We start from the raw sequence: 12412 nt of genomic DNA, 5'->3' as shown, positions 1-12412 counted from the left end.
ATATAATAGAGAGGTAATCAGTGTTAGAGTCCGCACACGCGTTACTGTTTTTCATTACTTTATGTACAGCATATGTTATCGAAATCAAAATATATTTATCATGTACTTTTATCTGTTGTGTGAGATGTTTGTCATATGTAGACCAATATTGCATATGAATCATGAAAGCACAACATAAGCAGAACAAACATCTCGTGCCATGAAAATGGCCCAAACACTGTATGATCATATCGTGGTCTGTGATTGTGATTAATCAGATTGTGATTTTTTATTTTTTTTTAAAGGTTTTGGATTCATTGTCTTGTCAAAAGCAGTTAGGATTCACTTACATGGCGTTAGTTTGGTTAGTGTCAGCCATGGTCATTTGTGTAACCCCATAAAACTGTTTGAAGTCCATCACTCCCAAAGAGACTGCCACAATTATACCAGGGATCCCTGAGAATCACACATGTACACTGTTTAACGTTATGTTCATTAATTGTCACAGTCTGCCCTCTCTTCTTCTTCTCATTCACCTCCCAGTCCTTTTCCGCTGGCCCCTCCTTCCACTCGACTGCCTGCCACTCCCCCCTCATCAGCTCCTCTCCCCTCACCTGTTGCACTCAGCTGCCTCTGATCACCAATTAACCCAGTAAATAGACTCCTCAATGTTCACTCTCTGTCAGATTGTTCTCAGCTCTCATGCGAGACTCTCCAGTGATTTTTGGACTGCCTACACAGTTTCTTCCCTGCCTGCCCCGTTTCTTCCCTGCCTGCCCCAACCATCCTGTCCTGTCGTCTTCCTGGTAATCACCTCTGCCTTCTGTCCTCGACCTTCGTCCAGTGCCCCCTGGTTTCTGTCTGCCTCTCTCCTGAGCAGTTTGGTGACTCCCTGCAACGGCTCCTCGACCCACTGCCTGGCCTAGACTCTCCTTTTGTCTGTTCCTTATCATTTGATAAAGTTTGTTGCCAACTGAACCTGCCTGAATGTGTGCTGCTTACGGGTCCCGTTTCATTAATGCGTTCAGCGGCCACTGTATTAGGTGCACCTGGTGCTTAATAAAGTGTCAGTGTGGTCTTCTGCTGCTGTTCCCTCTCTGCTAGAAAGTAGGTGTTGTGTGTTCACAGATGCTCTCCAGCATTCCTCTGTTGGAACCAGTGGATATTTGACTTCCTGTTGCCTTTCTGTCAGCTCCAACCAGTCTGGCCAGTCTGCTCTGACCTCTGGCATCAACATTTGTGCCCACAGAACTGCCGCTCACTGGATCTTTTCTCTTTTTGGGACCGTTCTCTGTAAAAACCCTAGAGATGGTTGTGTGTGAAAATCCCAGTAGATCAGCAGTTTCTGAAATACTCAGACCAGCCCATCTGGCACAAACAACCACGCCATGTTCAATGTCACTTCAATCACCTTTCTTCCCTGTTCTGATGCTCGGTTTGAACTGCAGCACATCCTCTTCACCATGTCTAAATGCATTGAGTTGCTGCCATGTGATTGGCTGATTAGAAATTTGCGTTAAAGAGGAGTTGGACAGGCACCTAATAAAGTGGCCGGTGAGTGTGGTTCAAGCATCAAGTTATTTCTCGTGATGCCCAAATATATTTTGGTGGCAGAAATTGTATCTGCTACATTTATGGTGTTTGTTTAAAAAAAAAAAAAGAAATCATATATAAAAAAAAATTTCCGAAGAGGCAGATATACTCCTACTCTACTAGCCTCTGGTTCAGCAGCTTTCTGTGGGACAGAGGCTCAGTGGGTTTTCTCATAAAACGTTTCCTGTATTAGTCTATCTGGAAAAACTGAAACATGTTCCTGGGCCTTCCTGTCCGTGTTCTAAATTAAAGGGGTGTCATCATGTTAGTCATCAGCATGTAGTAAATAGAGTAGGCACTCTTGTAGCACTCACCCCATCCAGCAAGAGACAGTTTGACCAGGTAGTATTTGAAGTAGGTGTTAAACACCTTGATCAGCAGAAGATAGAGGTGAAGTGCCTCTATGGCCATCCAGGTGAAACAGCAGAGCAAGGAGTAATGCATCGAAGCTGCGACAAACACACACACCCAGTCTGGCTCCACTGTGGCTCCCCACTCGGCCAGTAGGAAGGTTGTATTGAGCAGGAACAAGGCCCCGCTCAGAGATACATGGATAGAGATGGAGTAATCTGTTCTGTGGTTTCTGAGGAAGATAGAGACCAGCACATAGGTGCAGGCAATAGGTGCTTTTTGAGAATCAGACAGGATTTGGTTGTGCCATTTCTGAAAGGGAAAGTTCTGTTTTTTTGAAGTGGGGTTGTATGAGGTATTTATCCATAGTCAGGTTAATGCCTACAGTAGGTGGTGGAGATTTGTTTGTGAGTTCCTAACCCTTTTAAAACACCAATGTCACACCATAGGCGGGTCTACTGCCATAATGCACCGCCTATGGATAATTATCTCATAGAACCCAACTTCAAATATCAGAACTATACCTTTTAAAATTCAAGTGCAGCATTATGTTCCAATAAGAGAAATGAGAAGGAAATCTGGCCTGAGGTGACTTCTTCCACCAATAACCGAACAGTTTGCTCTTGCATTGCATCTGTTTACAACTTTGGAACACTTTGGATCGTTTTTAAATGTAACAATTTGTGTGTGTCTTTTTTTTTAATATTGCCTTGTGTCTCTTCCACCGTGTGTATAGACAACACAGAGCTGCACAGAACACATGTAACCTACCGACTGAAGACGTATATCACAATGGACAACGCAGTGAAGAAGGCAGACAGGCCGCAGCCTATGTAACTGATGTACGACAGGATTTCCCAGTGGACTTCTGCAATTGGATCTCGCATCTGCAGAAAATATGGAATAGTGGAAACTATGTGCAATTCACAGGTTCACTTTGTCAAAATCTGGGAACTAGTCAGAGGGATTTGTCATCCTGGGTTATTACCAGCCATGACTGCCATTTGTTTTTTTTATTTTTTTTTCTGTAAAGTGCTAAATGAATAAAGGATTGTCAAACACTTCATCAGACAACAAGTCAAATCAAGTGTGGCTTCTCACCAGTAGGACGGCAAAGGGTGTTGCATGGTTACAGTTGCAGATAATGTCAGTTTGGTAATGATTGGTCTCGCATCCATCTGTTTTCCACAGTGAATCTGGAAACATGAACATTATAACATAGTTCAATTACTCCGGCCTAGTTCTGCTGCTTGTCTCAACAGCACTTTCAACAATAATAGTAATAGTATTATTTTAAATTATTGTTTTACATTCTTAAACGTGCTAAGACATAAGCACTGATGGGATATAACAATCAAATAACTGACGTTATTCTCCTGACTTGCATAACTTGCAGAAACTTTCTAATGTTCACAACTTGGTAGAGTTGATTGTTACAAATGTGAAACATGCTGACATTTCACACATTTATGCTCAACGTTAGATACGGATATGGAACCTTCTGTCCGTACTTTGCATTCATTTCCTCTGTATTTGTGCATGTTTTGTGATAGCTTATAGATACAGGCAGATTGGAGTGGTACCACTGGAAATCGTGGTTGCTGTAGTTCAAGAGAGACACAACCATAGGACACTTAAAAGACAAGGCAGTTAAAAGATGGTGGAACCCAATGGCAATATATTTCATAGATATAATTTAATCTATATGATGTATTTAATAGCCTAGCAGTCAACAAGGCTGCCTCCGCTTTTACAGGTACATTACAACCTCCTCGACCGTCGGCATGTTTGTTGTTGTGTCGTGTCATCAATGAACCTAACACCTGCATGTCTTTGGAATGTGGAAGGAAGCTGGAGAAAACCCACGCAGACACGGGGAGAACAGGCAAACTCCACACAGAAGGGCCCCAGCCGGGATTATTTGTGGTTGGCCCAATTAACCCAACAGAAATCAGCTGTGTGTCAATTATTCAATTGCTTGTTTATTATCAGCTGAGATATATTGTTTTTGAACTGATATTATTGCAGAAGCAGAGGTTTGGAATATTGTTTTTGCTGTGGATGTTGTGTATTAACATTTGTAAATAATACAAAAACAATCCATAATTTTGTTGGGAGGTATAGCTTGTCTGTTGAGAAAATGTAAGCACTGTGGAAATGTTTTCACTGACTGCATATTGGCCACAAAAGACCGATGCTGTGCTAATTGTGTTTAGAGTTTTAAAAATGTGACAACTGGTTGGACAAAGGCTTGTTAGCGACTGAAAAAACTGTAAAATGAACATATAAATGATATTTGATCTTTTATTAGAATACAATTCCAGTACTTTGCTGTTTATCCTGCTGTGAACACGGAAAAACGGATATACAACCTACCTTGTTCATCAAAATATCGACACTGTAACCATGAGCTGTTCTGTAAAAACACAAAGATATAGAAGTTTACCCAATAGATTAAATATTTAACTAAATACTTCAATCAAATCCAGTGAAATGAAAACTTTAAATTATTTTTGAAATCTAAAGTCTCTAGTGCTGCAATGTCACGAAAAAGGACAATATATCCTTATTAAGTAGGTGAAAAACAGTCACCGATGAATATACGGCGTCTTATATTTGGTTACATGATACTCGGAGTTTGATTAACTGCTTGGCTGTAGGACAGAAATTGTACATGGAGGAGCAACTAAGTTTAGTGCTTAAAATACAGCATGAAAACGATGCCCATGTTTCTACTTTTGAGATGCCTGCCATGTGCAATACAAAATTGTGTCAAAATCGAGTCAAATCAAGTCAGTCTTGTTCATATAACCCATTTACATCTGTAATATCTGTACAGCATACGTAACTGTCTAACCTTATAACCAAACAGGTCAATGTTGAAGACTTACATCCATATCTGTGTGCCAAATATTTCTGAAAATCATCTTGATTGGGGTCCTCATATTATGAAGGGTTTGTTTCCCCAGTTGCTCTATCCGGAGGACCATTGATGAAATTTCTTCCTGCTCAAACTAAGAGACAGTTTTAGTACAGTCATCAAAAGAAACATATACAGTATATACAGTGTATATATTACAGTATACTGTATACTCCATTGACCATGACTACATTTCAAACCGAAACATGAGGGATTATATGGACGATGCAAGAATAAACAGAATAAAGGAAATACTTGGAACTGGTCGGGCCACATGTAGCTGACCAAACCAATAATCCTCTCCTCCTTTGGGATAGTGCGCAGGGCATACACAGGCAGCCAAATGTCAGGGATGAATGATGTGTTCTGAGGCAGCAGCTAATAGTGGATATAAAAAGATGAGTTTGAGCAGGACTGGTGGTTTGCGCTCAAAACACGCAAAGAAAGTATTTTAATTCTAACATTGGTCAACAAAGTTAGCAAAGACATTAGCATGTTCAAATCATGTCACTGCGACTTCTAAATTGTGACCGGTGCCATCTTCATCCCAGCTTGTGTACCTGTGGAGCGTATATCGGGATCATGGGGTCAGTGGAGATGAGGTCGGCATCACTGATGTTGACCACATTCAGAGACAGGACCTTCAGGTTGTGGTTGATGGAGCCAACGGTCTCAAGCTGGGATGTCTCCATGATGTTATGAATCATCTTTCTTTCCACACTGTAGAAAAACAATGGACCTCAAACTGATTTAAGAAAGTGTGTAGCATTCAGGAATTTTCTCTTAGGTACAAACGGAATTTGTGAGAAGATGCCTTAGGTCCTGTAGAATGTATTTGAAGTGGAATTAGAGATTGGAAAGAAACAGTTTTATTTTGATTTATTTTTAATATAATATAATATTTTACTGTATAAAATATATCCAAAGGTGTTTTATTCAAAATTCAAAGAGTAAAAAGTTTGTTGAATATCATGCAATTAATCTTATTTCACACACACAACAAATACATATCGACGCAACGCAATTTGATTATTTCACTGGGTGTGTTCATGTAAAGTTCATGCTTTATCTCCTCTCCACAGGTAAAAGTTTTGTACCTCGGAGTGAGACAGAATGACAGTAAAGTGTTTATCTTTCATGTCAGCTCACTCTCAGCAGTTTCAATGAATCTACCATAAATATCGCAATACGTGCTATGGTCTATGGTCTACGACTTGGAATATTGGTAATTTTTATTAACATCGTTTATACAGCGATTATGGTCCTGTAGTCCAATCTACACAATATGAATAGGAAAAATAACCAAAAGAATCCATTCAGTCTATCAGCTGTAGGCCTGCATAGAAATTGACCAATGGGAGCCATCCGGTCCGAAAGGCTCCCATTGGCCCGTACCCTCCATCCAATCCCCTTGTCTCCCCTGCTCCTCGTCATCCCACCTCGTCCCCTCCCACTCCAGCTCAGCTACCGGAGCTTCTGTTACCATGGAGAAGGACAAGACCAATTCCAGCAAAAGGCCTCTGCTCGCTCCAACAGAGAAGGTTGGAAGAAAACATAAGTCGACCGAGGAAAAGGCAGAAACCAAGAGGAAATGTGACCTACACAGGAACCAAAGACGAGTCAACATCGGTGATTCTTTTGACCGGTAGAGAAGGCTACGCCAGGATTTGGGACTGAAAGCAGATGCTGAGACAGCAGACTTTTTGTTGAACAAGTAATTTTTGCGTTTTATCGTGGTAGAAGTTCCATAAATAGCCTCCATCAGTCTGAGCCATTACTGGCTTATGACTGTGAACGTCCCCGGTCTGATAAAGGGCTATGTCAACACACGTTAGCATATGTTAGCCATGGGTTTTTAGCCGGTCGGCTTCTGGCTCTGCGTGTCGTTAGGAGGCGATGGGTGTGTGTGTGTGTGTGTGTGTGTGTGTGTGTGTGTGTGTGTGTGTCTAAAATCTGTCTTAGATGCCCAACTGATTTTCAGAATGTAGACCAGAGCAGAAAACATTCTGAACAACATCGGAGACATGATCTGAGTTTTGTGCCAACCCATCCAATTGTTGTTGAGGTATTTCAGTCTGGACCAAAATAGCTGACAGTCTGACAGACCATCCCTAAACCCGATGGCTAAAAGCAATATTACCGAAAACGGTAGGAGTGAAATAAATGTGTCTACAGAGCAGCAGATAGTCTGACACTTACCTTATGAAGGCTGTCTTGACTTCATGGTTGCTACTGAAGAGATCTGAACATGAATCTCTTATGTAGAAGAGTTGCATCATGACCATCTTAGAGCTTTCACTAGCCATTGAGCGAATCATTGGCAAGATGGTAGTGTTCTTGCATAAGTGTACAGTGCAAGTGCTATCTGAGAAGAGAGAAACAAGATTCAGATATATTGTCACCACGTCTTTGGAGACAGGACAGTCGGGATGGATATGAATCAGCCACAGCACCTTTCTGCCCACCGCCACAGATGTCAGCAGTCTGCAGGTTACTCACATTGTTCTATGCTGTACACAGCACTGCTGTCTAATGTTGTCACATTAGCCTCTAAGCAAATAGATGATCCATTGAGCCCTGTCATGTTGCTGAATGTGCATTGGAAGAGGCAAGGATATCCATCCTTCAAGCATTCTATGTAACCAGACTGCCCATCAACGATGTCACTTCCCGCCACGCTGATATTAATGACACCATCTGAAATGTTGAGACAAACTGAACACAGGGACAGAAGACGAGAAAAAACGTACGGTATCAAAGCGATCTTGACGAACAATGACATGAAAAATGTAACATTTTGCCTGTTTGAATGGTTTAGTTTAGAAGTTCTTTTATTGTATGAAAAATAAAAATTCTAGATATTCAGATATGTATCTACTTTAGAACATGATTACATGGGTAACAGCAAGATAAATTGGACTAGTCTAGTCTAATAAAAGAAAACCATTCTTTAAGAGAGCACCTCCTCTCCAAAAACAACTTGATCTTTTCAAAGTTGTAAAGATAAACATTCTAAAAGTTTGGGGTGGTGGATGAAAAGAGGACTTTCACACAGGAGACAAGTGACGAAAAGTCAACGTTGACTTTTTGGACTGTGTTACGGACGTAAGTCAGTCTATGATCTTTTCCTAAACCCAACCAAGTAGTTTTTTTGCTTTAACTTAAAGGTGCTATACTCAAAATATAGATTTTTTTTTTGGCCTCCACATGGTTGTCACCGACCCTTTCTGAACTCGTCAAATATCAACGTTTTGGGATGGTCCTTGGTGTCTGATACGGATTGGCTGGACTGGCAATGAAAACACACAAACAGAGGGAGAGTGACTTCATTCTCTGCTCAGGGCGCCATTACTCCACTATGTCTTGACCTACTAAATAGCTGTTTGCTGCTTTATTAATGTTATAAATATCGAGTAAAGCCCCTTTAAATAGCTTCATCTTACAACGTTAACGTGTTTAAAACTATAACCATTTCACATCGATAAATACAAGTGGCAACTTCTGGGGCTGAAAAAAGTAAGCCAACATTCGAAGTGCCAAAAACTGCAGTTCCTCAAATGGCCACTTACAGACAATCTCCATAAACCCCCAGGTAAAAATGTCCAACTTTACAGCAGAAATAAACATGTTTACAGCCTGGTACAGAAATCTGTTTTGATGTCAGCTAATTTCCACCTTCCTCACAACTGTACAGGCGTGAATTTATTTTATAACTCACTGTTTAAACTATATTATAGTTATGCATGTTACGTGTGTCAGGCATTGCCAGGATGGGGATGCCATGTCACCCACTCTGTTTTTAATTTTGGCTCATCAGAAACCTATGGGTGATGTTATGCGACTACATCTATATTTTATACAGTCTATGGTTAAATAGAATGGTAACAAATGTTGTAACATGTTGTGTTGTAATTTCCATATACCTTTTTGTTTATCACACTGTTATAACAAACTTAATTTAAACACAGAGGGATGGTTTAAATAGCAGACTTTTTCTTATTCACTAGTGCTGCATTCTTTCCTTCAGAATGTGATAGGCCTACTTTTTCTCGTTACAACGGTAACAGACCTCTAAATCCTGACCTTGTTTATTTTAAAAAAGACCACACTGACACACTGTGAAGCCCAAGCAGATTTTAGTTTTTTTGTTATCACCTAAAAAGTTTGTTCTTGCTGATTTATGTGTACGGAATGTGAATGGAGAAGTTTATGAAGCACAACAAAGCGAAACAGCAAGGCTTTTACCACTGTATGGTACATTGGAAACTCAGACCCCTTCTAAGCACGATCATTTGTCTTTGAATATTATAAGCGCTTGGATTTGTTGTGTTTTAAACAAAAGCAACTCTTTCCAGTTCTTTTACATTCTACTGTGCTATATAGTCTTGCCAATTTGAATCGATGCATTACTCTTCCTTTTGGTGAACAAAACCTAAACTAATGAAAAACCGACATTCGTACCTTGGTCAGCCAGTGATGCTGGCAGCAGGAGTAATAGCAGGAAAGGAACCATTGTACGTCCTCTCAATATGTGACTGATGGAATAAATAAAAAGCAGAAATAAAGCTACATTTTAGTGCAGATAGTATCTCCCCTGGAAGTCAATTTACATCCAAAAGAAAATGTTTTAGTAAGGTCAGACAATAAAAAATAGAACAGAACAAAGCTGCATGACACCCTCTGCTATTCCTTTCCTTAACTGGACCTGGTGTTTTGTGGTAAAAAGGTACAAGCAGGTCACCTAGTTTCGGTTTGAATGAATGATTTTTATTTTTTCCATTTGTTCTTTCTATTATTACTAGATTGTCCTCTCATGGACAAAGCCGTCCAGTCCAATCCTCCAAAACAAAGACACACATGGGGTCAATTATGCATAACGGATACAAATCTAAAACTCAATAAGTCAAAAAGAAATCAGACATGGCTTGTTATATTGCACTACACTGTTGGCCAAATAGAGGAAACTATTTTACAGCAAAAAAAAGGACATGATTACCAATATTTCTATATCTTAGTTAAAATGCTAAACCTTTCTAGTTAGATTAAATTCACCGAAATGACTGTATTTCATATAAAGATTGTAACATGATATTTGCCAAAAAGAAGATATTTGAACAAATACTTACATTACTCAGTGGACTTAGAGTAGTTCTCTCCTTACCTCTGAAGTGAGCAGGATGAACCAGACAAGCACTTGTGAACTGTGCTAGTTGGGTTGCCTCATGATTAGGAGCTTAGAGTTCAAAACTGTAGTGCTTGTGTTCTGGTCTGCTGGATGCATTTGTTTTATGCAAATAATGTTTTTTATCAGTTCAATAAAATGACTGCAGGTGAGTTTGCTTCAAGTTTATATGTCGAGAGCTGATGTCACAGTGTAAATTCCACTGCTACAGTACAACAGGTCTGTCAACAGAAATGTGATATCGTGAACAATAACCTCATGGTTTGGAAAACCACTGATGACTGTAAAGTTTCCAGGTGTGCTGATGTGTGACACGACAGGGGAAGGGGGTCTAACAGGGTCAAACAACCAATAGATATCACCATGCAACTTTCCCAGTTAATTGCACATATTAAGACAATAATTTTTTTGTATTACAAGTTTTCTGAAATGTTATGTTTAAGTATGTAAATGATGCATTATCTTTTACTAGCTTTTGGTGAATTTAGGAAACTATTTTTGAAATATACACTTTTTTGTTTTACAGCCTGAAATGATAATACATGAAAATATATATATATATATATATTTTATTATATATTTTTCTGGTGTGATTTACAAATTTTACATTACAATATTCAAGTGAAATGTTGTTGTTTTTCAAAATTTCAGAAAATTAATAAAAAATGAAAAGCTGGAATAGCATTGTTGGAAAAATGATGAGTCCCTTTAGAATAACCATCATAAACATTCTCAGGTATAACCAATCACCTTCCAGATCACACACCAAGTTATGTGGCCTCAACCTGACATCAACTGTGGTGACTTTGATTTTAGTTCAGAATAAAATCAGCTGTTCGTTGAGGATTCCACTCTGAGTAGTGCAAGGTAACACAAATAATTCACCATGGTTGGAAAGAGGCTTTCAAAGGAGCTCCAGGATAAAGTTGTGGATAGGCACAAGTCAGGAGAAGGATATGAAAAGATTAACTATCCCTCTGAGGACCGTTCAGAGTGTTGTCCAGAAGTGGAAGGCATAAAGCACCACCCAGACCTGACCTAGATCGGGCCGCCCCTCCAAACTGGATGACCGAGCCAGGAAAAGATTGATCAGGGAAGCTACCAAGAGGCCCATGGTGACCTTGAAGGAGTTACAGTCTAAATGGCAGAGGTTGGTCGATCTGTGCATGTGACAACAATTTCACAAGATCTACATGTTTGGCAGGGTGGAGAGAAAGAAGCCTCTTCTGAAAAAATGTGATACTGAGGCAAAAGGTGATATGGTCAGTTGAGACCAAAATTTAACTTTTTGTGCTGAACTCCAAGCTCTATGTTTGGCACAAACCTAACACGTCACACCACCCAAAACACAGCATCCCTATAGTGAAGCATGGTGGTAGCAGCATTATGTTATGGGCTTGTTTCTCTTCAGCAGGGACTGAGCAATCGGTCAGGACGTGCAGTCCATCAGTGCTCACCACAGAATTTGACTGAACTCGAACAGTTCTTCAGGAAGAATGGGCAAATATTTCCCAATCTAGCTGCATAAAGCTGGCAGAGACAGATCCAAACAGACTGATGGCTGTAATTAAAGCAAAAGGTGCCTCCACAAAGTATTGCATCTGCGGACTCATCACTTTTCCATTGTATTGTTGTTTGTCATTTTTTAGTCATCTTCAGACATTTTGAATACAACTATTTCACCTGAATGTTGTAAGGCAAAATGTGTACATATGTTTTATCATTTCAGGCTGTAAAACAAAACAAAAAAAGCACTGTAGTTTTATTTCCACTAATCTGAAAGACACCAAAATCTCAAAAACTGGCCACTGCATGGAAAATGTTTCAGCATGTAGTGTCTAACCTTAAGGGAATTAATAAAGCTTAAAAAAGCTGTACATTGAAACAATATGGGGGATACATGCAGAAAACACACACTGGCATTGTGAAAAAGTTTAATATATACTGTATGCATGATGCACATGTTCACACGTTAGGTTAATTGATGACTATTAATTGTCCGTAGGTGTGAATGGTTGTCTGTCTCTGTTTGTCTCTATGTGCCCTGTGATAGACTGGCGTCCTGTCTAGGGTGTACCACGCCTCACGCCCGACAGCCCCTCCGCGACCCTGATAGGGACGAAGATGAATGAATGAATATTTTGAAAACAATATGCAATGTAGGCGTAGGCCACAGAACTGAAAATGCTGCTTTCTTACAGCACTAAGTTAGTGCCACAACTGATCTGGACACAATACAGAAAAGTGTGCCTTGAAGCAGGCATCATCTCTGGACAACTCCAGTAGGACTGGATGCAACTGTACATGTTTATATCAGTGGTTCCATAACCTTTCTTTAAGACGTACCCCCACAACCCTGTCAGATGGATTCAAGTTCCCCTTCATCA

The 12412-nt window shown here is 40.0% G+C and overlaps 1 long non-coding RNA gene across 1 annotated transcript; it reads right to left on the bottom strand.

Annotated features, from left to right (window-relative positions):
* Nucleotides 1-3024: 3024 nt before the first annotated feature.
* On the bottom strand, nucleotides 3025-4954 carry LOC310947758. The gene is made up of 3 exons (XR_014593226.1): nucleotides 4815-4954; nucleotides 4300-4339; nucleotides 3025-3119 (listed from the first exon to the last, which is right to left on the bottom strand). It is a non-coding gene; the product is annotated as an uncharacterized lncRNA (long non-coding RNA).
* Between the last annotated feature and the right edge of the window lie 7458 nt (nucleotides 4955-12412).

Source organism: Echiichthys vipera (assembly GCF_963691815.1).
Source record: "Echiichthys vipera genome assembly, chromosome: 1".
NCBI classification, from domain to species: Eukaryota; Metazoa; Chordata; class Actinopteri; order Perciformes; family Trachinidae; genus Echiichthys; species Echiichthys vipera.
This window is presented reverse-complemented; position numbering and strand designations above follow the sequence as displayed.